The sequence below is a fragment of the Coregonus clupeaformis genome, unplaced genomic scaffold (genome assembly GCF_020615455.1).
Source record: "Coregonus clupeaformis isolate EN_2021a unplaced genomic scaffold, ASM2061545v1 scaf2767, whole genome shotgun sequence".
Lineage (NCBI taxonomy): Eukaryota > Metazoa > Chordata > Actinopteri > Salmoniformes > Salmonidae > Coregonus > Coregonus clupeaformis.
Window position 1 is genome coordinate 1 of NW_025536221.1, and position 5,308 is coordinate 5,308.

Sequence of the window (5,308 nt, forward strand, 5' to 3'; positions counted from 1 at the left end):
ATTTTCTCTATTTCACCAGATATTATTATTTTATGCATTGTCTAATTATGTGTAATATGTTAGAGTCTCTGGGATACTAAGTAGGTGAACTGTAACTGGGACAAAGTACATATCTACAATGCACCGGAAAGTATTCAGACCCCTTGACTTTTCCCACATTTTGTTACGTTACAGCCTTAGTCTGAAATGTATGAAATAGTTTTTCTCCTCATCAATCTACACACAATATCCGTAATGACAAAGCAAAACAGGTTTAAAAAAAACCGAAATATACATTTACATAAGTATTCAGACCCTTTACTCAGTACATTGTTGAAGCACCTTTGGCAGCAATTACAGCCTTGAGTCTTCTTGGGTATAATGCTACAATCTTGGCACACCTGTATTTGGGGAGTTTCTCTGATTCTTCTCTGCAGATCCTCTCAAGCTCTGTCAGGTTGGATGGGGAGCATCGCTGCATAACCATTTTCAGGTCTCTCCAGAGATGTTCGATTGGGTTCAAGTCTGTGCTCTGGCTGGGCCACTCAAGGACATTCAGAGACTTGTCCCGAAGCCACTCCTAAATTGTCTTGACTGTGTGCTTAGAGTTGTTGTCCCGTTGGAAGGTTAACCTTCGCCCCAGTCTGAGGTCCTGAGTGCTCTGGAGCAGGTTTTCATCAAAAATCTCTCAGTACTTTGCTCTGTTCATCTTTCCCTCAAGCCTGACTGGTCTCCCAGTCCCTGCCACTGAAAAACATTACCACAGCATGATGCTGCCACCACCATGCTTCAACGTTGGGATGGTCAAGATTTCCATCAGACGTGACGCTTGGCATTCAGGCTTAATAGTTCAATCTTGCTTTCATCAGACCAAATAATCTTGTTTCTCATAGTCTGAGAGTCCTTAAGGTGCCTCTTGGCAATCTCCAAAGTGGGCTGTCATGTGCCTTTTACAAAGGAGTGGCTTCCGTCTGTCCACTCTACCATAAAGGCCTGGTTGGTGGAGTGCTGCAGAGATGGTTGTCCTTCTGGAAGGTTCTCCCATCTCCACAGAGGAACTCTGGATCTCTGTCAGAGTGACCATCGGGTTGTTGGTCACCTCCCTGACCAAGGCTCTTCTCCCCCGATTGCTCAGTTTGGCCAGGTGGCCAGCCATAGGAAGAGTCTTGCTGGTTCCAAACTTATTCTATTTAAGAATGATGGAGGCCACTGTGTTCTTGGGGACCTTCAATGCTGCAGAAATTATTTGGTATCCTTCCCCCAGATCTGTGCCTCGACACAATTCTGTCTCTGAGCAATTCCTTCAACCTAATTGCTTGGTTTTTGCTCTGACATGCACTGTCAACTCTGTCCAATCAATTGAATTTACCACAGGTTTATTCCAATCAAGTAGTAGAAACAGCTCAAGGATGATCAATGGAAACAGGATGTACCTGAGCTCAATTTCTAGTCTCATAGCAAAGGGTCTGAACACTTTTGTTATTAAGGTATTTCTGTTTTTGTTTTTTTATACCTTTGCAAAAATTCTAAAAAACAGTTTTCACATTGTCATTATGGGGTATTGTGTGTGTAGATTGATGTGGAAAAAAAGTAATTTAATCCATTTTAGAACAAGGCTGCCACGTAAGAAGATGTCGAAAAAGTCAAGGGGTCTGAATACTTTCCGAATGCACTGTATGTCAAATACTGAAGTAAGCTTGATTGAACTTGACCACCGTGCATGTGTCACTAGTTGGGTAAAATTTGCACTTGGGACTATCCTATTTTTTCCTTTGTACCGGGTAAGCGAAGTCAAGCTCACCTCAAGTATTTGAGTTGATTATACATAAGGCACAGATACAAACCTACAAAATGGTCCCATGGCTGAATCTAGATGATGATTCCTGAAGTAACAGAGAAAAATATAGCATTTGATTTCTAGAAATGTAAGAGACAATCTATACAACCACAGGTGGAGAATCCAACAATGCAGACCATGGATATTGATGACGACACGTATCCCATCAAGCCCAGTGTTACATTTTCAGGTATCAATTAAAGTACAAACACACAGCTTTTGTTGCTTACAATCCTGGATGATATAGGTATTTTTAACATTACCAGAGAGAGTTCAAAGACCTTACATGATAATTCCCTGTAATTCAGCTAATTTTCAGTGGTGGAAGAGACCCTCTGGAGTTGCTGCAGTGTGTCTGGGGCTGCTGTGTGTTCTCCTACTGGCTGGGATCATAGGCCTGTCTGTCTACTGTAAGTTTAGAAGGTTTGGACAGAAACATTTGTAAACTTCCATGGTGTGATAGTTACACATATTTGATTAATTGACTAACTTTTCCCTTTTAAAGATGGAGTTATTGGTCATCACTACTCAACAGAGAGAGACCAACAGGCCAGTTACAGCCTTCTGACTAAAGAAGGAGATCAGCAACCCACCAGTTATAATAACTTGACTAAAGAGGTAGACCAGCTACAGACCAGTTACAACACCCTGACTAAAGAGAGAGACCAGCTACAGACCAGTTACAACACCCTGACTAAAGAGAGAGACCAGCTACAGACCAGTTACAACACCCTGACTAAAGAGAGAGACCAGCTACAGAATAGTCTAAATACCAGGACCACAGAGAGAGACCAGCTACAGAATAGTCTAAATACCAGGACCACAGATAGAGACCAGCTACAAAATAGTCTCACCACAAGGACCAAAGACAGGGACCAGCAGAAAGATAGACTTAACGTTATGACTGCTGAAAGGGATCAATTAAATAATAATCTTAATTCAAGGACCAAAGAGAGAGACCAGTTGAAGAATAGTCTAAATACCAGGACCACAGAGAGAGACCAGCTACAGAATACTCTCAAAACCAAAACTAAGGAGAGAGACCAGTTGCAGAATATAATCTCACCACAATAACTCTGAAGAGAGACCAGTTACAGAATAGTCTAAATACCAGGACCACAGAGAGAGACCAGCTACAGAATAGTCTCACAACCAAAACTAAGGAGAGAGACCAGTTGCAGAATAGTCTAAATACCAGGACCACTGAGAGAGACCAATTAAATACCAGCCTTTGGTCCTATGGTGAGTGCAGTCTTTTATTTTCTTAATTTACAAGTATCATTTTATTTCATACTTAGAAGAGATTTCATATATTTGTAGACTTTGAAATGCCTTCTGTTCTATTTCGTTTATTTCAGAGAAACCCTGTCTGAAGGAATGGTGGAAGTTTGGCACCAGCTGTTATTATGTCTCCTCCACGAGGGACTCAGGCGGGGACGGTGAGCGGCAGTGCAGAGCAATGGGTGGAGAGTTGGTTGTTATAAACAGCAGAGAAGAACAGGTAATAGAGAATACATTAGTAATGCTATAATACTACTGTTTCTTTAGTATTATTATAATAATTATTAATCATTATCTACATCTCTGATTAGTATTCAATATGTGTAAATAATTGTATCACCAATGTTCATGTCACTGTCAATTTATAGAATATACTTCCTGTCAGCAAAGCAAGTTTGCATGAGATTATATCTATACCTATACTATAGTATAGCAGCTGAGGCTGAAACCTGATCTCATAGTTTCACTTCGACATTCGACGTAATCTGAATGAAAGTCTATTTTTGACGCACTCATTCCATGTGGTTACAGGGTTAATTCTGTGAGGTTACAGGGTTAAAACAGAAACAACTCAAAGGGTTATGGTTAGGGGTTAAGGTTAGGGCAATTGGTTGGGGAAGGCTTCAAACAAAAATGATTAAAAACAACGCTCTGTTTCCATCAAGTACTCTCCCTCTTGCCTGAGCATTGTGAACTGCCGTGGCGCAGTCGTCAGTGCAGATTGGTCTGTGTGGTGTGAGCACGCTTCCCCTCCAAGCGTCCTGAGTTTGCACCAGTGCTCGGCAACATTTTTGTATTTTTTTGTGAGCGCTGAAGAAGGCATATATCAAAGTACTTAGGACCTTTTCAAACATCCTAAATCCCCTTGTATTTCTATTGACCAGGCTCAGTACATTATACTACTACTACTACTACTATTAGACTACTACTACTGTTATTATTTATAAAAATGTAGAAGTGTTCCTCTGCTGTGGAGATTAAATAATGGCCATTGTTTTTCTTACAAAATGATATTATAGATATTTATCAATGGATTTAAGAAGAATGTCTGGATTGGTGCATATAAAAAAGATGGAATCTGGAACTGGGTTGGCAACTCAACATTTAAACCTACGTAAGTGAACAGGTTCTGGAGGACTTTTTTTCTGTTGTAATAAATTACTTTTTACAGTCCGATAATCTTGTCCTCAGCCAGATGTCTCTCTCACTCTCTGTCGAATGGTAGCAATTGAGCCTGGACACTAGGTTAACCGTCTGATTCTCTATTTTGTATTGGATGATATTAAACTCTGATTCTCTGTGTTGTTTATAGCTATTGGATGGAAGGGGAACCAAGTAACTTGAATGACAAGGTGGCTTGTATTGAGATCTCACAGACGGCATCAGACCCATTGAAGAGTTGGAAGGGTAGAATATGTACTTCAAATTACTGGGTATGTGAAAAACCGTTCACACCGTAGTCTAATTATAATAACTAATGTAAGCCCCTATCTTATGGAGTTGCACTGGTTTTCCCTTTGTTAGGCCTAACGTGTTTCTATGTGTATCTACATTGAAAGATGTATTTGATGTCTTTAAAGAGACCAGGGCTATGTGGAGTTTGTCCACCGTTCATCAGGCCCAGGGGAGTGGAACTGTGGTCTAGTAGGCTCCAACTGTGGTCTAGTAGGCTCTAACTGTGGTCTAGTAGGCTCTAACTGTGGTCTAGTAGGCTCTAACTGTGGTCTAGTAGGCTCTAACTGTGGTCTAGTAGGCTCTAACTGTGGTCTAGTAGGCTCTAACTGTGGTCTAGTAGGCACTAACTGTGGTTGACATTTTTTTAAACTATATTTACAATTTTTACCATTTAATGTGTGCATATAACAATTGAATAAGATTCTGTTTTCATTTAAGTTTTTACAGTTATCAATATGGAGGACTAAAAGTGCCACAATTAAATAAATAAATACACCATTAAATAATTACTTAAATGTGTCATTAATTAATTAAAATTAGAATTAAATACATAAATGTGTTATTAAATGTGTCATTAATTAATTCAAATACCGATTCATTTTATGTAAAATACATATATAATAATTTCACTATTTACATTTACATTTCATGGTCCTGCGTTGGAGTGCTTCCTGAATTACTTAAAACTGTCAAACTGACCCATCAAAAGTTGGTAGGCGGAACCTAACGCCTGATTGGTTACCCTCTGCATCAAGC

General features: G+C 39.8%; 1 long non-coding RNA gene across 1 annotated transcript; it reads left to right on the top strand.

Annotated features, from left to right (window-relative positions):
• Window positions 1-2,910: 2,910 nt before the first annotated feature.
• LOC121562008 lies at window positions 2,911-4,998 on the top strand. The gene is made up of 4 exons (XR_005999374.2): window positions 2,911-3,058; window positions 3,175-3,317; window positions 4,117-4,211; window positions 4,410-4,998. It is a non-coding gene; the product is annotated as an uncharacterized LOC121562008 (long non-coding RNA).
• Window positions 4,999-5,308: the final 310 nt, after the last annotated feature.